At 40.1% G+C, this 24,460-nt stretch overlaps 1 long non-coding RNA gene across 1 annotated transcript; it reads left to right on the top strand.

Annotated features, from left to right (window-relative positions):
- The first annotated feature begins 1,992 nt into the window (after positions 1 to 1,992).
- Positions 1,993 to 4,257, top strand: LOC127084862 (uncharacterized). Its single transcript, XR_007788813.1, has 2 exons — positions 1,993 to 2,544; positions 2,749 to 4,257. It is a non-coding gene; the product is annotated as an uncharacterized LOC127084862 (long non-coding RNA).
- The last annotated feature ends 20,203 nt before the right edge of the window (positions 4,258 to 24,460 follow it).

Here is a 24,460-nt window from a genome sequence, read left to right as displayed (position 1 = left end):
ATTTGTTTGGTTGTTTTTACTGAACAATATTGACGTTCACGCGCTACTGTTCACTTGCTTGTATACTCTGTCATAGAAGCAGAAAGTATTTGCTTGTTTGCGGTAAAGTGGATACGCTTGGTTGGCACTCTAGCAGTTAAACATTACTTGCTCACACATGGAGGCTTAAGCTTCGTTCACGGTAGAACGGAAGTAACACGTCCTTATTGAAAGGTTTTGAAGTGTGCGCTAAGGAAAAATATGATTTGATTTGTTGGGGTCGATTTTATGCATGGAGACAAGCATTGGACCCTTGGCTAGATACAGTCAACGGTCCAATAACTCGGGAGTAGAGAGGATAAGTTATCCTAACCACTCTTTTTTGTCCAAAAAAGAGATTTTATTATGAAAGGAGTTTGGCAAGTTTAATCGTTGGAACTTAAAGGGAGACAAGTCTCTAACCCTTGACTAAGTACAGTCAACAATCAAAGTACTTGGATATCGAGAGGACAATGGAGTCCTAACTATTCTTTTTCTTCCTCATAGCGCCTAGATTTAACTTGTTTGAATGATTAGATGTTTTAAGGGGGAAAGTCAAGTGTCGGGTCCTCAGGCTAGGTACGACCGACATCCCAATTACTTGAATGTTGTGTACAAACATGTCCACCCCATTTGCATTCCAATTTATTATGAAAATGTTTTGAAAAAGGAACTCGACGTTGAATCAAGCGTTTGATTTTATTATGAAAATAGTGAGTGAAGAATGGAGGTAAGAGATAGAATGAGGATTGAGAAGAGAATGGAGAAGAGATGTAAATAAATGAATCTTGGAGTGGATGGAGAATACTTGACGTTGGATCAAGCATTCGCGTTGCAATGGTGTGTGTTTTATTTGGAAAACAACTTGACGTTGGATCAAGTTTCTTTTGTTTCTTTTGAAAATGCTTTGTTTATCGTTTTGTATTTTATCTTGGTTATTAACATGCATAGTAAATTATCTAGAAAGCAATAGATCTAAGCTATTACATGACTAAGGGGAGGGGGAACATTTAACCCATAATGGGGGATCTATCCACACAATACAATGGAAAGGAAATGAAAGGAAAATACAAGTTACAAACTACTAAACTATGTACCATGCCTAATGGCATACAAGTGACATGGTACTTCAAACAATACAAAGTTATTGAATGAAAGTGAAATGGTTAGGAGCAAGACTAGCTAGGAGAGAGCTTGATTCTCCAAGTCACATGTGGACACAAAACAACAAACGAGTTAGCATGAGATAAAGTCGAATGAATGAGAATGATGCAATATTATGTAAGTACATATGAAGGTTAGAATCGATTCAAAAGGTAATGGATGAATCCACGAAAAACAATCAAGGATCTATCCTATGATCAAGGCAGATGAAACTAAGCATACAAAGTATTCATTACCTAAATCGAAATGTGATTTTCAATTTAATCGAAGTGATCATAAACCCAAGGAATGATTAAATGGACAATTAAAGTGAGTATTATTTCTAAAGCGCTAAAATCTACCTAAACATGAATTAGGAATTACTAATCAAGTGGAAAATTACCAATCTAAATTCAAGAATCGAATCTAATGACTATAATCGCACAAATTGAATTGAGTGGAAATTAACCTAAGTTCTAATCATGATAAAATCCACATGAACCATATTAATCGCAACATACATCCACAAAAAGAAATATCTAAAATCTAATGACTAACGCCTAATCATAGCATGCTATCAATCATGAATTAATTCTGGAAAATTGAGAAAATTAAACTAATCGAGAATTGATTGAACCTAATTTCTAAATTCTAATCACCTAATTAAACCAAATTAAGAATTAAGCTAAAAAGCAAATTAATCCTAATGTCAAAAATCTAAAAATCAAGAAAGTCACCTAATTCTAATCAAGAACAAGATTTAATCAGCAAGATTAATACCAAAAAAATGAAGTTAAAAATAATTAATCAAGGGGTTAATCATATGTTTTCAATATAATTAAGAAAATAAATCATGAACCAATGGGCCTGGTGTGCGATATGGTTGAAGGGGTGTGGTTAACAAAATACATGGGGCCTGAGCTCAAGATGCCAGGAATCAACCCGGGTCCATAATTCTACTACCACCGTCCTCACAACCATGTCCAAGAAGCATCGGTCCAACGTATCGTCGTCTTCCTCATTCGATTCAACGCCCTACCTCAAAAACTAACAAATTCGCTTCCACCACTCCATCGAAAAATCATGAACAACGAGTGAATCCATGTATAATTTACATGTCGAATCGAAATCGAAACCAGGGTTGAATCCTCTGTCCTTCCATGCTCAAGAATACGCCAGAGAATTTAGGGAAAACGGAGGTAATGAAGCTATCCTCACTAGAATCTTATTCCCATCCCGGAAATCCGGTCAAAAGCGGATAACTTTCCTCATCCACGACCAAAGGAATCTCATCTTGCCGTCGTAATCAAATCCCCAAACCGGAATGTTATGCGAGTAGCAAAGAAGAATGACGACTTACCGTACAACGCGTTGTCGTTGAAGGTGAATATGACTTCTCTGGATTCGCTTTGTGCTTCGGCTTTTTCATTACGTTCAACTCGGTTCTACGCTCTTTCCAATCTTCTTCGTCTATTTCGCGATTCTGCTTCTCCTTCTGTTGTGCTGTTTTCTTTTTGATTCAGTTTTTTGCGCTTGGTTCTGGAAGTCGTGGTTGTGGTTGATTGTTCGTTCTGTGAGTTCTTGCAGAATCGGCTAAACCGAGAGCGAAGAGGGAAAGTGTACTCGTGGCGCAATGGAGCTTCGAAGATGGAAAGCAGAATTGAAGTTGCGGATTGAAGGAAGAAGAAAAAGGTTCTTTTTTTGATAACTCTGTTATACCGGCTTTCTGTTATGCAGGTTGTAGGGAAAAGTTTTCTGCAGAATTCTTAGAGTTTTGGTTTATCGGATGAGAAAGTGGGGGTGAGACTCGTGTAGGGGAGACCGAAGGTTGGTGAAGAAATTTTCAGAGGGTGGAGAGCGTGAAGAGAGTGAAGGGTGAGGTTTTGTTAGAGGGTGAAGAAGAGAAGAGGAATGGTTGAAGAATTTGTGAATTGTTGAATTATGGTGAAGATGATGGTGAGTGAAGTCGTTAGGGTGAGCTTTGGGTTGTGATGGAGATGGAAGAAGAAGCTCCCGGGTGAAGAATCAGTTGTCAGTTATATGGAGGTTGTTGAAGTTGTGGAGGTTATGGTTTAGTTAAGAGTTAGTTATATTCAATGACAATTTGTGACAGTTGGCGACAGTTAGAATTGATTAGGCGGTTAGGACGGTTGAAGACAATTGGATTAGTTATGAAGGTTGTTATGAATGAGTTGGAAGTTGTTATAAGGGTTGATTAATCCTTGAAGGGTATTGAAGCTAGAGGAAGATTTTTGAAGGTCAAGTGAAGGAGAGAAAACCCAATTTGGTTATGTTATGGGAAGAGGTAGAGTTTTGGTTAGGTGGTTATTGAGGTTTGTTAGAAAACCCGTTGGAAATTCTGTTATCAGCTTTATATTTCTATTAGAAAATTAGTTACAAACTTCTGCCGTGAAGTTAGCCAACTCTGGTGTGTGTTGTTTTCTCTTATGCAGGAAGTTTGAAGCAGTGGTTATTGAAGAAGGTCGGAGGGTTATGAAAATTTCATATGATGTTGTTATAGAAAAAAACGGATTGGTTATAGGGAGGTGGAAGTTAGTTCGTGGAATGAATGCTTTGGCAACGGATCTCATTTAGCCTCTCAATTCTATTCCTGTTCTTTATTTGCTGTTGTTTCTGTTATGTTTTTTTCTTTTATTTCTGCAGGTTATGAGCTCGAAAGAGTGTGTTGTGAAACTCCGTAAGCTGGTTTTTAGTAGGAATTGAAGTCACAGTTTATTCAAGGTGAAGCTCTTTGGTTAACAGGGTGGTGATATCATCTTCCTTCAAAATTAAACTGGCTATCTTCTTTAGAGCTTTATCTGCATCAGTAAACACTTCATCATTGCCTAATGATGATGACACGCTCTTCATGTCTTGTGATAGCATCAACGATTTTATTGTTAGCTTGTTAGGTATTTTTGTGATGATATCCATTTAATGGTTCCTTGCATTGGAATTGGTTTGTCGCACATGGACTCGGATTTTGAGTTTTGGAGCTTGAATTTGATATGAATTGTTGTTGTAAATTTTGTAACCAAAATTCAAGTTGTGCTACAACAGGAAATGAATGTAAATGTTATGTACATTATTGGATCATGATTTATGAAGGGATAGAATGTATAAGAAATGGAATGGATAATTGGATAAATGAAATTGGAAATGGATTCAACGACGGTTATGATTATTGGGATTATTCGATATCGATAGGATGTTGGCTTTTTTTGTAAATGGATATTGGGTTTGGGCTTAAAATGAATATGGATTTACAAATATGGACAAAAATGATTTATGGATATTCAAATGGGTTGGATTAATTGAAGAATGGGAAAAAATGGTTTATAGAAAATGAAACTAAAATTGCAATTGTTTATGAATTAGCATGGATAGTGCATGGATATGGAATTAAATTTGGAAGTTAGTCATGGATTCGGATGAATAATTGTTGAAATGGGCTTAAAAGTAGGAAGATGATGAAAAATGAATCTTGGTTAGATGGTTGACTTTGGTCAACTAGTTGACCAAAAAGTCAACAGTTGATCAAAAGTCAACTTAGGTAAAAACGTGTATTTTTGGGTGAAATGACAAGTAATGACTTGTATGGAATGGACTTGAATAATGGCTCGATAGAATGAATGAAAATGGACTTGACTGAACAACACAATGCCAAAATATGCCAAGTTCCCAGACTTAAAATCCAACCAAGCAAAATCAACCAAATGATTACTTAACCAAGCAACGGATTGTAACACCTTGAATGAGTATCCCTTAATCAAAGCATGAAGGTCAAGAACAAGTAAGCCTATGATGAATTGTTGAACAAGCCAATGAAAATCCATGAATGATCAGATGGATCTTAACCTTGTAGGCCCCATATTCAATGCCACGTGTGATAACACCCTTGAACCCATGATTTTATGTCCTTTCAAATGCAAGTGGAATGTGTTAAGATACAATGGACGTATAGATGAGATGAATGCTTATCATGATATGCAAATGCTTAGGGTTAGTGACCTAGATGAACTTGTGAAAGGTAGGGTAAATTTTGGGGTATGACACATCCCATAGTCACTAGTGCCATTGACATATTTCAGGATCCTTTTCACCTGGTTTATGTGACTCACCTTTGGTTCAGCTTGATATCTAGCACATACACCTACAGCAAAAGCAATTCCAGGTTTGCTTGCTATGAGATTTAGCAGACTCCCTATCATGCTTCTATAGAGACTTTGATCCATAATGACACCATTTTCATCTTTAGATACTTTCAGATGAGTAGGAGCAGGTGTCCTTTTGTGGCTTGCATTCTCCATGCCAAACTTCTTAATACTATTTTTGGCATATTTGCTTTGATATAGAAAGATAGAATCTTCCATCTGCTTGACTTGTAGCCCAAGAAAATATGTTAGTTCTCCAACAAGGCTTATTTTAAATTCAGACTGCATTTGTTCAACAAAATGTTGAACCATCTTATTTGACATCCCACCAAACACAATATCATCCACATATATCTGAGCCACCATGAGCTTTCCTCCTTCATTTTTGACAAATAAAGTCTTATCAATGCCTCACTTCCTGTATCCATTGTCAATGAGAAACACTGTGAGTCTGTCATACCAAGCTCTAGGAGCTTGTTTCAACCCACAGAGGGCTTTCCTCAACTTGTACACATGCTTTGGAAGATTTGGGTTTCTGAACCCTTTTAGGTTGTTCAACATACAGTTCCTCATTTAAGTAGCCATTCAAGAAGGCACTTTTTACATCCATTTGGAACAGTTTAAGTTTCATCAAAGTCAACTCCTTCAACTTGAGTGTATCCTTGTGCTACCAATCTTGCTTTATTTTTAGTAACCACACCTTTTTCATCAGATTTATTCTTGTAAACCCACTTTGTTCCAATAAAATTTATTCCTTAAGGTCTTGGAACCAATTCCCACACTTCAACTCTCTTGAATTGGCCTAACACTTCCTACATGGCATTGATCCAAAATTCATCAGTTAAGGCTTCTTTGACATTCTTGGGCTCAATCTTGGACACAAAACAAGCATGTGAGATCACTTCCCTTGATCTAGTGGTGACCCCTTTATTTGGGTCTCCTATAATAAGATCTTTTGGGTGATCCTTCTGAATTCTGATAGAAGGTCCCTTATTAATTTTATCAGCTTCAGGTTCAGCTTGAGTGGATTCACTCTCATTACTTTTGTCCAGGAGATCAGCTGGGGCATCACTCAGAGATGTTTCAACATCGTCTGTTACATCAGTCTCTTGATCATCAACAACAACATTAATAGATTCCATCATTACTTTTGTTTTGGAATTAAAAACCCTAAACGCTCTACTGTTTGTTGAGTAACCCAGAAATATTCCTTCATCACTCTTGGGATCCATTTTTCTTCTTTGTTCCCGATCAGCCAGGATATAACATTTACTACCAAACACATGGAAGTATTTGACAGTAGGTCTTCTTCCCTTCCAGACTTCATATAAAGTGGTTGGGGTCCCTTTCTTCAAGGTTACTCTTTTGTGAACATAGCAGGCCGTGTTCATAGCTTCAGCCCATAAATAGTAAGGCAACTTCTTAGTACGAATCATAGCTCTAGAAGATTCTTGGAGAGTTCTATTTTTCCTTTCTACCACACCATTTTGCTGAGGGGTAATAGGAGATGAGAACTCATGACCAATTCCTTCAGATGAACAGAATTCAGCAAATTTACTGTTCTCAAATTCTTTCCCATGATCACTTCTGATTCTGATAACCCGACTCTCCTTTTCTCTTTGAAGTCTTAGGCAAAGATTTTTGAACACCTCAAACACATCAGATTTTTCCCTTATAAAATTTACCCAGGTATATCTAGAGAAGTCGTCCACCACAACATAAACATACTTTTTCCCACCAAGACTTTCCACCTGCATAGGTCCCATCAAGTCCACGTGGAGAAGTTCCAGCACTCTAAATGTCGTGTCATGTTTGATCTTCTGATGTGACATCTTTGTATGCTTTCCAATCTGACACTCACCATAAACTCTTCCTTCATCAATATTTAATTTTGGGATTCCTCTAACAGCTTCAACAAATATAATCCTCTTCATTCCTTTAAGATGCAGATGGTCCAGTTTTTGATGCCATATTTTCACTTCTTCTTCTTTAGCTAGAGTACACATTGATGAATAACTAGTTTCTTGAGAATTCCACATATAACAGTTGTCCTTAGACCTGACTCCTTTCATGATCACCTCATTTTTTTTATTAGTAATCAAACATTCAGTTTTTGTGAAGTTCACATTTAGACCTTGGTCACATAGTTGACTGATGCTTATCAGGTTTGCAGTCAAACCTTTAACAAACAACACATTATCAAGATTAGGGACTCCATGATAGTTTAGCTTTCCAATGCCCTCGATTTCACCCTTTTCTCCATCACCAAAAGTCACATAGCTGGTGGCATGAGGTTGAAGGTCAATTAGCAGGTTTTTGCTTCCAGTCATGTGTCTGGAGCATCCACTGTCAAAATACCAGTCTTCTTTGGCTGAAACTCTGAAGGAAGTGTGAGCTATCAAGTTAGTAGCACCAGCCCTAGGAACCCACTGTTTTTTGTTAGCAGTGATGTGGTGTTTGGGTCTAGTTTGATGATGAGTAGGACTAGGATAGTCGTACAACTTAAAGCAGAATGGTTTTATATGGCCAAATTTCCCACAATAATGACATCTCCATCTTTGGTGTTTTCCTTTATATTGTCTTTCCTTATGATGTTGAGACACCTGATGTGACATATTTGGTTTGCTACCAGTGTGACTACACTCAGGAATGGATTCATTGAACCCAAGGCTAGACTTGTCTCCTGCCATCTTTCCAGTCTGAAGGATTTTGTCTAAGGTGTCAGATCCACTGTTTAGCATTCTTACATAGTTTGTCATCTCATCCAGTTTGGAGTTCAGGAACACGACTTCGATCTTCAATTTAGAAATGGTTTCTAAGTGTTCTGTCTTCTCATCCTCTAGTTGGGTTATCAATTTCTTCTGATTCTCCACTTGTTGACACACTTCTTTACTTCTGTAACACAACTTTCTGTAGGGAGTAACTAATTCATCTAATGTTACTTCATCATCACTTGAGTCTTAATCAGAACCCCATCTTCCAGTCAAGGCAGTCATAAGATTGACAGACTCTCATTCTGTTTCACTTTCATCAGACCAAGTAGCAGCAAGACTCTTCTTCTGTTTCTTGAGGTAGGTCACACATTAAGCTCTAATGTGTCCATACCCTTCACATTCATGGCACTGAATTCCTTTGCCCTGTTTGGTTTTTTCTTCAGATTTTGTTCTTCTTCCAGCATCATTGGACCTACTGATGTCAAATGAGTTGTTATGGACATTAGACTTTGACCTTACATCCATCCTCTTCAGGAGTTTGTTGAATTGTCTCCCCAGTAATGCTACATCATTTTCCAGATCTTCATCAGTATCCTGACCACTGTCTTCCTCTTTCTCTTCAGTGTTTGACATAAAGGCTATGCTTTTGGATTTCTTTTCAGATCCATCACTCATTCCCAACTCGAATGTTTGGAGGGATCCAATTAGCTCATCCACTCTCATATTGCAGATGTCTTGAGATTCTTCTATGGTTGTCACTTTCATGGAAAATCTCTTGGGAAGTGACCTGAGAATTTTCCTCACAAGTTTTTCATCTGACATCTTCTTACCCAGGGCTCTTGAGGCATTAACAATTTCAAGGATATTCATATGGAAGTCATGAATACTTTCATCTTCTTTCATCCTCAAATTCTCAAACTTAGTAGTTAGCAACTGCAATCTAGACATCTTCACTCTAGAGGTACCTTCATGAGTGGTTTTGAGAATATTCCAAGCATCTTTAGCCACCTCACAATTGCTCACTAGTCTGAAGATGTTCTTATCAACCCCATTCAGTATAGCATTCAATGCTTTAGAGTTTCCAAGAGCTAGTTCATCCTCCTCCTTGGTCCATTCTTCCTCAGCCTTCTTATCAATTGTAACTTCTCCTTCCTTAGTAATGAAGGGATGTTCCAAGCCTGTTAGAACAACCTTCCAAGCCTTATTATCCAAAGATTTCAAGAAGGCTACCATTCTAGGTTTCCAGTAGTCATAGTTAGATCCATCTAGAATTGGTGGTCTGTGAACAGATCCTTCGTTTCTATCCATAGTACCAGAAAGTAACGTCCCAAGATCTCACCCAGAACCAGAGCAGGATGCCTACTCTGATACCAATTGAAATTCTGGTATCAGATATGAGATGTCAAAGGTAATGTCACAACACTAATATCTGAACAACAACTAAAATATAAACAGGACAAAAGACAAAGAAACAATAGAACAAGTGACACAAGAAATTGTCAACCCAGTTAGGTGCAAACTCACCTACGTCTGGGGGCTACCAAGCCAGGAAGGAAATCCACTAAACAAAATTAGTTCAAAGACTCCCAGTAAACAACTTCAAGTTACAGTCTTTTCACCTAATCTTTACCCGTGTGACTTCTATCTTAGAACTCTTAGATATGAGACCCTACTCACCCCCCCTAAATCACAGCAATGATATAAAAACAAATATTATAAAGAAAGAAGACACTCTTCAAGAACACATACTTGATCTTGCTTAAAAGCTCCAACCAAGTAAACACACACTCATGCTTCAAAGCTTAGAGTGGACAAATTACAACACAAAAGCCAGTCCAATCCAATCATCAATAAGATGAATGAATAACTCACAATACACAAGCTCACACAAGACTAAAACCCTTAAACTCTCTCACTATTTCGTTTGTTTCTTGTGTGTTAAAACCAGGTTTTACATGGCCTTTAAATAGAAGCTTTTGAATGGGACTGGGCATCATAAAACCCTAAATCTATTTTCCTTGCATATCTTCTTATTCACAACAGCTAATCATCCCTTATTGGAAAATAAATCAATCTGGTTTTAAATCAAATTACTACTTGAATAGCGTATTCAATATCCACATCATCACACACAAATTTGCATGAAAAGCACAATCTTAAGATACATAACATTCAGACTGAATGTTCTGTATAACATGTCTTAACATCGGGTTTGACATCTTAGCTAAATCCTGCACAACTATATTTAAACATCTTGCAGGAAACTGATATCACATGTCAAGACAACACTCGTGACAACTTGTGATAACTCTAGGTTTTACCAAAATTGATGCCAACACATAGAACCAACAAATTGAAAATTCTTTCTTTCCAGTCTCATCTTGCTGACCAAGAACACAACCCATACTATCTTAGAGCACAATCAAATACATGATCAACGATCTTCCTTCAATAGGTGGAGACAAAATCAGAGGTTCAAGCAGATATTCCTTGATACTGTCAAAAGCTTTCTGGCAATCTTTGGTCCAATCACAAGACTTATCTTTCCGAAGAAGCTGGAATATAGGTGCACATGTGGCAGTCATGTGTGAAATAAATCTGGAAATATAATTCAAGAGGCCGAGAAAACCTCTGACTTGCTTCTCAGTTTTGGGCGCAGGCATCTCTTGTATTACTTTGACCTTGGCAAGATCAACTTCAATACCCTTCTCGCTGACAATAAAGCCCAACAACTTACCAGAACGAACACCAAAAGTACATTTATTGGGATTCAAATGGAGTTTATACTTCCTCAAACGCTGGAATAGCTTCAACAAATGCTTAACATGTTCCTCTTTATCAATTGATTTAACAATCATGTCATCGACATATACTTCAATCTCTTTGTGCATCATATCATGAAAAAGAGTAGTCATTGCTCTTTGGTAAGTTGCACCAGCATTCTTTAAACCGAAAGGTATCACTCTATAACAGAATGTTCCCCAAGGCGTAATGAATGTGGTCTTCTCCATATCTTCGGGTGCCATCTTGATCTGATTATATCCGGAAAATCCATCCATAAATGAAAAAACTTTGAATTTAGCAGTATCGTCTACCAACATATCAATGTGTGGCAGAGGGAAATCATCTTTTGGACTGGCTTTATTCAAATCTCTATAATCAACACACGTAAGAACTTTTCCATCTTTATTCGGTATAGGCACAATATTGGCCACCCATTGCGGATACTCACCGGTCACAAGGAAACTGGCATCGATCTGTTTCTGCACTTCTTCTTTGATCTTCACAGCCATATCAGGGTGCGTTCTTCTCAATTTTTGCTTGACTGGCGGACATTCTGGCTTCAACGGTAATCTATGCTCCACAATCTCAGAATCCAAATCAGGCATATCTTGATAGGACCAAGCAAACACATATGAATACTCTCGAAGAAGATTAATCAACCCCTTTTTGACATCTGGACACAGTCGAGACCCAATCTTGACTTCCTTCACATCATCCTCGGAACCCAAGTTGACTAGCTCAATCTGCTTCTCGAACGACTGAATGGTCTTTTCATCTTGCTCAAGAAGACGAGATATTTCATCACTCACTTCTTCATAACTTTCCTCCTCGGTCTCAAACACAGGGAATTCAAAATTTGGAGAAGGATAGGATCATTGTATTCAATGGGGTTAGAAACCAACCTGCATAATGATTTGATATTTTGATTTTAGAGAAGTGGATTTGTGACCAAATATTATGCAGATGACCAAATATTTTTAGAATAATGCAAAAAGTAAAAACAAACATCATAGATGTGGATGAATAGAATTAATTTTATTAATGATCAGCTTGAAAATGCCCAAACAATCTTCACTTCTCCCTTACGCATAGGAGAAGGATTTTTAAAAACATATAAAAGTAATTACTTAGATCGATGCAAAATAATAGGAATATCAACAGCAGTCCAATTGTTGCAAGCCTTTCCATGCATCACAAAATTGGTGCAGTCTTCCTCTTCGTCATCCTTTAGCACGACAGCTAAGTGTTGTTCATTGCCATGAATGAACCCTCCGCTGTGAAAGCTAAGTTGCATATCTTCAGACCGTGCAGTTGCTGAACCACGCTTGAATCCTAAACCGGTTCTGCCTTTGTTGTCAGAGACCTCTACCATGCGCCCCCATTGATCAACGTTGCCTTCTTCCACAATCTTCTTTGCATCTTTCAATGAGGACATAGGTGCCCCAACTCTTTTTTTAGCAGTAATAGATAAGGCTTGGAACGGAGTTCCAAACTCATCCTCAGCTTCAACATAAGAGAAAGATGACAGGTGGCTAACCAAGAACGCCTTCTCCCCACCAACGATTACAAGCTTTCCACTCTTCACAAATTTGAGCTTCTGATGCAAAGTGGAGGTAACAACTCCCGCCTCATGGATCCATGGCCTTTCCAACAAACAACTGTAGGCCAGGTGGATATCCATTACTTGAAAAGTAATTTGAAAATCACTCGGACCTATCTTAATTGGAAGGTCCACTTGACCAATACCTGTTTTGCGCGAACCGTCAAAAGCTTTGACGATTACACCGCTATACCTCATAGGTGCTCCTTGGTATGATAACTTTGATAGAGTTGACTTTGGCAGCACATTCAACGAAGAGCCGATGTCAACTAGCACATTGGACAAAGCATCCTCTTTGCAATTTATGGAGATATGCAAAGCCAAGTTATGATTTCTGCCCTCCTTAGGGAGTTCTTCATTACAAAAGCTGAGATTGTTGCAGGAAGTGATGTTAGCCACAATATGATCGAATTGATCCACTGTAACATCATGTTCTACAAACGCTTGCTCTAGAACTCTCTGCAGTGCTTCTTTGTACGCTTCAGAGTTTATGAGCAGAGACAACACTGAGATCTTCGAGGGGGTTTGGAGCAGCTGCTCCACTATGTTAAACTCACTCCTCTTGATCAATCGAAGTACCTCATCATCATCATTATCCTTCAAATCGTTGGATTCACCAGACTTACCTTTTGAAGCACTAACCAGATCTACAGCAGGAACCTCTACCTTCTTACCAACAACTGACTCTTCTTTATCCTTTGGGAACACCGACCCAAACACACGACCACTACGGGTCACCTTGGTAACATTAACAATGCTCACTACAGAGTTGGTCGTAGGCAAAGGGACCTCTTGACCATCCTTCATTACTGTAACATTATACTTATATGGAACAACTTTATTAGATGAATACGGGACTGGGCCCGCTAACCGTATAACCAACAACGATACTGATCTATTGCTGACATTGTTACTGTTGCTGGTGTCATACTGAATTACCAATCTTTCTGGTTGCTTGAAAATGGGCACTATGACATTTACATCGTCATCTACATGACGGGATTGAACAATCTGAATCATGCCTTCATCCATCAGCTGTTGGTTGTCCCTTTTCACAATCTCGCAACCCCTTGAATTAACACTGCAAATAACACAACCATCGTGGTCATGCTCACAATCATTCACCAAACAAATGTCCTTATGCATCTGCATTAAGGACCTCCGGATAAAGCGAACATCAAAAACCTTAAATTCGCCAGGACAACCATCCACCATATTCACAGAAGAATTCCCATGTGCGAGCAATGGATTTTCTTTCACATTCGGAGCTCGGTCCTCAAAGGACACCATTCCACTCTTCATCAGGTTTTGAACCTCATACTCGAGCGGATAACAGTTCTCTATATCATGTTCGGGTGCGCCTTGATGAAAAACACAACGGAGTTCAGGTTTGTACCACCAAGGAAGTGGTTCTGGAATCTGCGACGGGTTTCTTGGTTGATGTAGGTTCTTGAGAACCAAAGACGAGTACAACTCGACATAAGACATAGGAATCGGGTCTAAAGAGACCTTTTTCCTCTTAAAATTTTGTTGATGATGATTGTTATTGGTATGGTTGTTGTTGTAGGTGTTTGTTCGTTGTTGCGGTTGTTGTTGTTGACGTTGTTGTTATTGAACTGGTGTTGATTGATTATTAGATAATACTGGAATGACTGAAGATACTTGGTGATGATGTTGACGGGGTGGTTGACTCCTCCTGATCTGAGGCCTCCTCTGCCTCCCACTGATTACTGCATTAGCTTCATTGTCCTTTTTCTTCCCAAAACTACTGTCGTACCTCTTACTTGACGATGTTTCATCTTTTGATAATCGTCCTTCTCGGACTCCTTCCTCAAGCCTCATCCCCATGTTTACCATTTCGGTAAAGTCATTGGGGGCACTAGCAATCATATGTTCTTAATAAAATGAACTCAGGGTCTTCAGAAAGATCTTTGTCATCTCTTTTTCCTCCAAGGGAGGAGTGATCCGAGCAGACAATTCCCTCCATATTTGCGCGTATTCTTTGAATGTCTCCTTATCCTTCTGAGACACAGACCTCAGCTGGTCTCTATCAGGCGCCATATCCACATTGTACTTATACTACTTAACAAAAGCCTCTCCCAAGTCGTTGAAAGTGCGAATGCTTTCACTGTTCAACCCCATATACCAATGGAGCGCAACACCGGTCAAACTGTCTTGGAAGTAGTGAATCAACAATTGATCATTATCTGTCTTAGTAGACATCTTGCGAGCATACATCACTAGATGACTGAGCAAAGATGTGTTCCCTTTATACTTTTCAAAGTCAGGCACTTTGAACTTCACCGGGATCTTCACATTTGGCACTAAACATAACTCGGCAACAGTTTTACCAAACAAATCCTTTCCCCTTACTGTGTTCAATTCCTTGCGCAACTCAAGAAACTGATCCTTCATTTCATCCATTTTCTCATAAACATCCGGACCCTCAGACGACTCGAAATGATAAATGATGTCCTCTACACGAGGTAAAGTGTGCACAATGGGAGGTGGCACAGACATGACCGGGCTAGATGTCGGCATGGAAGCAAAAGTAGACGCAAAGCCTTCAGGCATAAAGTTCGGCGACATTCCCCATGGGAATCCAGCAAACATAGCAGGCGCAAAGTGAGCGGCAGCAACAGGCATGGTAGAGGTAGCCACCTATGAAATAATTGTCCTCTAAGGAGGAGTTGCGGGTGTTGGAGAAGCTTGGCTCTTAGCAGCTAGTACCGACTCCATCATGGTAGTCAGTCGGGCAATCTCGTCCTTCAGTTCTCTATTCTCTTGCTCCAAATGTTCCATGATTATGATATGATTGGCGCGGGTATTGTACCGATGAGTCAGCTTGGCTGAAGCACAAAAGAAACACCAATGAGACATCTGACGAAAGAGAAACCTACTTATGCAATGAAACATGAAATGCAATGCTTGTTTACTTATTTTTATTTGGAACTTACTATATCATTTGCAAATATATATATATATATATATATATATATATATATATATATATATATATATATATATATATATATATATATATATATATATATATATATATATATATATATATATATATATATATATATATATATATATATATATATATATATATATATATATATATATATATATCAACAATTGCAATAATTTTTATATGACCAAAAATCTCTTTTCATTTATATAATTGGAAGGATTACATTGAGTACAATTTCAGAAACCAAATGAAAAATACAAGAGAAAAGGAGACTAGTCATCCTAAGGATCCCTAACAATAATGTTAGAAGACCTAGCTGAAGGCGCGTACTTCCTCCGAATGCGTCGAATCTCTGTCTCAAAAGAAGCCTTCATATGAATCTTCTTGAGGACAAGCTGATCAACAATCTTCTTCCAAGCAACAGAAGGCTGAGGTATGCTAGAAGATGAAACTTCTGACTCTCTCTGTCTCTTTGTCACTCAGTCTTCAAGTAGCCCGATAAGTGCATCTTTGTCCTTAGACTCTATAATACCCCAAAATTTACCCTTCATTTTTTCTGGAAGCATACACTTTACACCTCATGCATGCATTCATTTTTAGGTCATTTAGCATTTGCATTTCATCATGGCAATCGGAATCGGATCCAAGAAGCTTGAACATCATCCAGGACACTTTGTGGGCTCTATTTAGATGATCAGTCAACACAAGGGAAAGACTTGAGTTACTTCCAACAGGGGTCTATTCGTCAATCAAAACGTTAATCTTGAAGGAGCAAAGGTTTGTTCATGAGCTGTCATGCTCGCTAGGCGAAGCCCACGTGTTTTGAAAAAAAAAGGACTTTTTTTAAATAAATAAATAAAAGAAAAAATCTTGGACTTGGACCTCTCTTAAAAGCCCACTAAGCCACAAAAATCAGGTTATAAATTCAGAGTTTCAGTGAAACAAAAGGCAATTCTATTCCTATTACCCTGGCTGGAAAAAGATAGTGAGAGAAGAGCTAACAAAGTTCAGAGCAACCTCCAAACCCTGAAGGGAACTCAACTGCATAGAATCACCTCTGCCTCACATAAACCCTAAAGATTGTTTTGTAAACCTCACGGGTGCAACTCAATTTCAATCAAGCTCTCCAATCAGCTTGGAAGGATCCCTGGGTTTCCCATTCCTCTAATTGCTGTTACTTCGGATCTTTATCCGCGTGGTTCCTTCGTCAAGGACTGCCTTTTTGCATACGCATCCCTAACCCTTCATTGATTTTTCTTCTCCTAAGAACACATTAACTCCTTCTACTACAGACGAGTAAGTCTCCAAAGGTCGAGCATCCGGTAGATTGCGTAGTAACGTCGTTCGTCCAAAACCCAATCCATAACCCCGTAGTTAGCCGAACTACGGCTTGCTCTGATTCTCATTCCAGATGAGATACGTAGGCATAAGACGTGATGTCTTAGCGAGCACACATCCCCCAAACCCATAGGTCAGCCGAGCTACGAAGACTCTGATTCTCATATTCAGATGAGATACGTATGCAGTGGATGCGACATCCGCGCGAGTCATTTTCATTTAACCCCTTTTTAGTAAACATCACAAGATAAACTCACACCCTTTGGACAAGAACTACAAAAGTGGATCTCGTAGAGTACTACAGATGCATAGGGGTGCTAATACCTTCCCTTCGCATAACCGACTCCCGAACCCAAGATTTGGTTGCGAGACCCTGTCTTGTCCTTTCCTTTTTTCAGGTTTACTTCGAGCATTTCCTTTCCCTCCTTTGGGATAAATAACGCACGGTGGCGACTCTTCTGTCATTTTCTTTCGCCGGTTGTTTTTTCGCACACTGTATTTTTCAGGTTGCGACAGCTGGCGACTCTGCTGGGGACCCGGTTTCCTTAAGCGAGTCCCTCCTAGATTTTGTAGTTTGTTTGTTTATTGGGTGCTCATGCTTTTGTACAGTTAGTTATTTACCTGCTTTACCTTATTGTATTGTGTACATATCATTGCTATATCTGCTGGCTGGCTATGGCTGCTTGGTGATCTTTGTGAGATGAGTTCTATACCCGAACTCAAGTGCACTTAGGATAGGAGAATGGCATAGTCTCGTCGACTTGTGTGGAGTTATTCCTTAGCAAGTTGACTTGCAAGCCCATTCACTTGGTGGAGGTCATGTTGAGATCAATAATGTCACACAAGTAACTTGTGGTCAGACATTACTTTTTCCAATATAGACCTTAGAAGTCGAGGACCTTAGTTTACCAAACCCATCTTGGCCTATTCGTAGGACGTAGTGCGAAAGTCGTTCAAGTGTAAGATTTGATACGATTGTTACGCGATACTACACTCATAAGAGTCTCTCTTGAGAATATTTTTGGAATACGAGTAGTCGTTCCTCCGATAATATCCGAAAGATGGGATTATGACTATGGGAACCTTTTGTAGAACATGTTTGGCAGGTTTAAACCTTAGTACACTCCTTTTGGGTGGTTCTTAACCTAAACTCCATGCTCGTGACTTGCAATAAACCCTTGATTCATGATTGATCCGATCAGGTATCCTTAATATCAATGAAACTTGGGTGTTGATAGGGTGTAAACCATAATCCACCAAAATGGGTGGTTGATATTAAGGATAACATGATCCATCCTATGACCTTTGTTTGGTGTGCTCTTAATTTCTCTCTAGACAGTGCAACCTGACAGATGTTCAAGCAGATACATCGATCCTGATTCCCATGCCACTGCACTGCATTCATATTATTTTGCATCACATCATTTTGCATTCATAATCATTCACACATGTTTATCCATTTCTGTGGGGTTTATATCTTCTACTTGATTCTAGTCGGAATTTTCCTGGTTCTCATCAACGGCTTAGTCTTTTTTTTACATCGTTTATCTATTGAGAGACTGGAATCAAGGGGGCAGAATACCTTTGGAATTGATAAACATGTCATTGCATTTACATATTCATTAGCGTGTCTTGGATAACAGGTACCGCCACAGTGTTCTCAGTTTGTTTGGTGTTCCATCAGTAGGATAGCTGACCCAGGCATTCACCGGTACGGTACCCGCAGAAACCAACAGAGAGTAATGGAAAGCCTACAGGCAAAGTTCGCCGAGATGAAAATCCGTATGAATCAATTCATGGATGTGGTTCAAGGGGTGGCTCAGGGACAGCAAGAGCTCAGGCAGATGATACAGAGGATTCCCCCTTCTCAACCAGAGACGGTGACTGATCCTCCAGCTGGAGAGGCTAATGGACCCAATGGACCGGGGCCTATCCCAATCCTACATGTCACCTCCGGTCAACAGCCCATTCATGATGATCAGGACGATCAGTTCCCCCTGCTGCAGGAAGACTTTGGTATGGGTCATGGTGTGGACCCCATGTTTAGAAGATTGAAAGAGAGGTTGAAGGCAGTGGAAGGACAGAATCCTCTGGGAGTAGATGTTGCTGACTTGGGGCTGGTCCCAGGTGTGAGAGTGCCACCGAAATTCAAGGTCCCGATATTTGACAAATACAATGGCAACTCTTGCCCGAAGACCCATGTGCAAGCCTATTTCCGTAAAATGGTTGCATACTCTGACGATGAAAAGTTGCTTATGTACTTTTTCCAGGATAGCCTAGCTGGGGCATCCCTGGAATGGTATATAAGGCTGGACAGAGCCCACATCCGTTGCTGGAGGGATTTGGCTGAGGCTTTCGTGAAGCAGTATCAGTATAACGCAAACATGGCTCCGGACAGAACTCAACTTCAAAATCTGTCTCTTAAAAGCAATGAGTGCTTCAGAGAATACGCTCAACGCTGGAGAGAAACAGCTTCCCGTGTTCAACCTCCTATGTTGGAGAAGGAAATGGCTAACATGTTCATGAACACTCTGCCAGGACCTTATTTGGAGCGCCTGGTGGGTTGCAATGCCTCCAATTTTGCTGATGTAGTCTCTACCGGAGAGAGGGTGGAGAATTACCTAAGGACATACAAGACCCAGAGTGGAGATGGATCCTCATCAGAGGTGAAGAAGTTGTTCATTCAGGGACAGAAGAGGAGAGAAGGGGATGCAAGTGCCATATCTTCTTATCAGAACATGGATAACCGGAGGAATAACTTTCAGAACTATCATCAGCAACCGTATGTTGCGGCTGTGACCATTCCAGCTGCAGCACCACTACAACAACAACCACAACATCAACCAGCTCAGTACCAACCACAACAACCGGGTAACAGACCCGCCTATCAACCGAGGCCAAGGACGATGGACCGGCGTTTCGACACTTTTCCAATGTCGTACGCTTAGTTGCTTTCTAGTCTTCAACAACTACAACTTGTGCAGTTGTGCACTCTGGCTCCTCCCGTTGGTAGGCTTCCGGTGGGTTATGACGCCAACGCTAGGTGTAGCTTCCACTCTGGGGCACCTGGCCACAATATTGAGGATTGCAAAGCTTTTAAGCACGTAGTTCAGGACCTCATTGATTCAAAGGCCGTTAACTTTGCACCAGCTCCTAATGTCGTCAATAATCCCATGCCCCAACATGGTGGAGCCAACGTTAACATGGTTGAAAGAGAAGTCAAATTAGTCTCTGCGGTCAACAATGAAGATGGGGATAGTTATTGCGACATCGATAACTGGGTGCGTCCGAGGATCCCGGGTGAAGTTCTCAACAATTGGTCTTCTGAGGAGATTGTCCAAGCCACTTGTCTGGAGGAGTAATTTTCTTTGTTTATTCATGCATATCCAAGTCTTACGTTCCGCCAGGGCGTAATGACTCATTGTAGGGCTCATCTATGTGACACTTGCATTTTTTATCATAAATAAAGGACGTCTTTTTGCATTCAAATATTTCGTTCCCTATTTTTCTATTTTTGCAGTTTTTCAAAAAAAAAATGGCAATGTTTTGTTTAGTTTCCACTTTTTTTTTCACACTCATAAGTACATACCATCACTCATGCAGATGCACATCACCAGATCCTATTGATAACGGTTCTGCTATGGCTCGCTTTGACTTTGAAAATCCAATCTTTCAAGCTGAAGAAGAGGGTGATGAAGACTGTGAACTCCCTGAAGAACTTACCAGGTTATTAAAACAAGAGGAAAGGGTCATTCAACCGCATCAAGAGTCTGTTAAAGTGATTAATCTCGGCACCGAGGACGCCAAGAGAGAAATCAAGATAGGGGTTGCTTTGGAAGACAATGTGAAGAAGGGGTTGATTGAATTTCTGCAAGAGTATGTTGACATCTTCTCTTGGTCTTTTCAGGACATGCCAGGGCTTGACACAGACATCGTGGTACATTGCTTGCCGCTCAAAGAAGGTTGTCCTCCGGTCAAGCAGAAGCTCAGAAGAACAAGACTAGAGATGGCTGTCAAGATAAAGGAAGAAGTGCAAAAATAGTTGGATGCAGGGTTTCTAGCAGTCACAAATTATCCGCCATGGGTTGCAAATATCGTTCCAGTACCTAAGAAGGATGGAAAGGTATAGATGTGTGTTGACTACCAGGATCTGAACAGGGCTAGTCCTAAAGATGATTTCCCCTTACCTCACATTGACGTTTTGGTGGATAACACGGCTCAGTTCTCGGTATTCTCCTTCATGGATGGCTTTTCTGGCTATAATCAAATTAAGATGGCACCAGAAGACATGGAGAAGACAACATTCATAACCCCATGGGGCACCTTCTGTTACAAGGTGATGCCGTTTGGTCTGAAAAATGCCGGAGCAACATATCAGCGAGCGATGGTGACTCTGTTCCATGATATGATTCATCATGAAATCGAGGTTTATGTTGATGATATGATCTCAGACAGAAGAAGAACATTTGGTGAATTTGCAGAAACTATTTGAGCGTTTGAGGAAATTCAAGCTGAGGCTTAATCCGAACAAGTGTACTTTTGGGGTGAGATCTGGAAAACTAATGGGCTTTGTTGTTAGCAGAAAAGGGATTGAGGTGGATCCGGCCAAAGTGAAAGCGATACAGGAAATGCCTGAGCCAAGAACAGAGAAACAAGTTCGTGGTTTCTTAGGGAGGTTGAACTACATTGCAAGGTTCATCTCTCACCTAACAGCCACGTGTGAGCCAATATTCAAATTGTTGAGAAAAGATCAGGCTATCAGGTGGAATGATGATTGTCAAAGGGCGTTCGAGAAGATAAAAGAGTATTTGTAGAATCCTCCTATCCTTGTGCCTCCGGTCCCAGGGAGACCGCTGATTATGTATTTGACAGTACTAGACAATTCCATGGGTTGTGTTCTCGGTCAACACGATGAGACAGGTAGGAAAGAGCATGCCATCTACTACCTAAGTAAGAAATTCACAGATTGCGAGTCGAGATACTCAATGCTTGAAAAAATATGTTGTGCACTTGCATGGGCTGCTAAGCGATTGAGACAATACATGCTGTCTCACACAACCTTACTGATCTCCAAAATGGATCCAGTCAAGTATATATTTGAGAAGCCAGCTCTCACCGGAAGAGTTTCTCGTTGGCAAATGGTACTGACAGAGTACGACATCCAGTATACTTCCCAGAAAGCCATCAAGGGGAGTATTCTGTCAGACTATCTTGCTCAATAGCCGGTTGAAGATTATGAGCCGATGAAGTTTGATTTTCCAGATGAAGACATCATGTTCCTCAAGATGAAAGACTTTGAAGAACCAGTTGTTGAAGAGGGACCTGATCCAGACGAAAAGTGGACTTTAATGTTTGATGGGGCCGTCAACACCAAAGGAAGTGGAATTGGTGTTGTCATTACAACTCCGAAAGGTGCCCACATGCCTTTCACCGCTCGTCTGACTTTCGAGTGCACCAATAATGAAGCTGAATATGAAGCATGTATCTTGGGTATTGAGCAAGCCATTGATTTGAGAATAAAGACTTTGGACATCTTCAGAGATTCAGCTCTGGTGATCAATCAAGTGAATGGTGATCGGAACACTCTCCAGCCCAATCTGGTCCCCTACAGAGATTACACGAGAAGACTGTTGACTTTCTTCGCAACAGTAAAGCTGTACCATATACCTCGTGATGAGAACCAGATGGAAGATGCTCTTGCTACTCTATCCTCCATGATCACGGTGATCCGTTGGAACCATGCTCCCAAGATCGACGTGATGCGCCTTGATAGGGCCGCGTATGTGTTTGCTATTGAACTGGTAGTTGATGACAAGCCCTGGTATCACGACATCAAGTGCTTTCTGAAGAATCAAGAGTACCCTGCAGGGGCATCCAACAATGATAGAAAGACTTTGAGAAGATTGGCAGGTAGTTTCTTCTTGAACAAAGATGATGTGTTGTATAAGAGGAACTTCGACATGGTTTTGCTCAGATGCGTGGACAGACACGAAGCAGACATGTTAATGCAGGAAGTTCATGAAGGCTCCTTCAGTACTCATGCCGGCAAACATGTAATGGCTAAGAAATTGTTGAGAGCGGGATATTACTGGATGACCATGGAATCTGAATGTTTCAAATATGCTCGGAAGTGTCATAAATTCCAGATTTATGCTGATAAGGTACATGTGCCGCCAAACCCTTTGAATGTGATGTCTTCATCGTGGCCTTTTGCTATGTGGGGCATTGATATGATTGGAAAGATTGAGCCGACTGCCTCCAATGGGCACCGCTTCATCCTTGTTGCCATCGACTATTTCACCAAGTGGGTTGAATCAGCATCGTTCGCGAATGTCACCAGACATGTGGTTGCCCGTTTCATCAAGAAAGAAATCATTTGTCACTATGGGATTCCCGAAAGAATCATTACTGATAATGGTTCTAACCTCAACAACAAAATGATGAAGGAGTTGTGCCAGAACTTCAACATTCAACATCACAATTCTTCCCCTTACCGCCCTAAGATGAACGGTACTGTTGAAGCGGCAAATAAGAACATAAAGAAGATTGTGCAGAAGATGGTCGTTACGTACAGAGATTGGCATGAGATGCTACCCTTCGCCTTGTATGGGTACCGTACTTCAATACGTACATCGACCGGGGCAACCCCTTACTCCCTTGTGTATGGTATGGAAGCAGTCCTACCTGTTGAAGTGGAGATTCCTTCTCTAAGAGTCCTGTTGGATGTCAAGTTAGACGAAGCTGAATGGATTCAGACAAGGTTCAATGAGTTAAGTCTTATCGAAGAGAAGCGAATGGCAGCCATTTGTCATGGGCAGTTGTATCAAAGTCGGATGAAGAGAGCCTTTGATCAGAAAGTGCGTCCTCGATGTTTCCAAATCGGAGATTTGGTGTTGAAAAGGATCCTTCCTCCTTAGACTGATCACAGGGGCAAGTGGACTCCTAACTATGATGGACCGTATATTGTCACCAAGGTTTTTGATGGTGGGGCCTTAATGCTTGCAACGATGGATGGTGAAAACTTCACTTCCCTGGTGAACTCAGACGCAGTTAAAAAATACTTCGCATGAAATAGACCCGCTGGACAATAAAAAGAGTAGTCCAGGCAAAAATGGGCATCCCGGCGAACCAAGAAAACGAAAAAGGTTCGGGAAAAAATTAGGGATTAAAAGCGAAAAGATTGTACACCCGGTAAGTTGAAAACCTGAAAAGGCAACTTAGGCAAAAATGGGTATCCCGGTGGATTGAAAACCCGAAAAGGGCGATCCAGGCAAAAGTTAGGGATTAAGCGAATGACTGCGTTCTGAGTAGTTCTGAATCTCATCTCGTGTCAATGACTGGAAACTTTTGAAGGATAGGAAACAGTCCAATCACTCTTTCAGAAAGCTGATCATCTGGAGGATCTTGAAGACGAGCAAGTCATAGCAGAATTGGAACCCAATAGAAATCCATTTCACATTGCCATTAGATTAATGTCTGTTTTTATCTGTTGTGCGATTACTTCTTTCCAGGGATTGCTTCCTGATGTAAATGCCTATTCAGAGGCCGTTCAATCAATAAAATCATGTTATTCAGTATATCTCTGTTTTCATTTTCATTTTTCTGTTTTGTTTGCAAAAATGACGTCCGAATTTTTTGATAAACATTGCATCATGACACATAAGAGCTTTACAGGTACATGCTTAATAAAAATTTAAAAATGATGTAAATTTTAAGTGCTTTGGATCGTCTA

This window comes from Lathyrus oleraceus, chromosome 5 (assembly GCF_024323335.1).
Source record: "Lathyrus oleraceus cultivar Zhongwan6 chromosome 5, CAAS_Psat_ZW6_1.0, whole genome shotgun sequence".
Taxonomy (NCBI): Eukaryota; Viridiplantae; Streptophyta; class Magnoliopsida; order Fabales; family Fabaceae; genus Lathyrus; species Lathyrus oleraceus.
The sequence above is the reverse complement of the archived record's forward strand: the minus strand, read 5'-3'. Positions and strand labels throughout refer to the sequence as shown.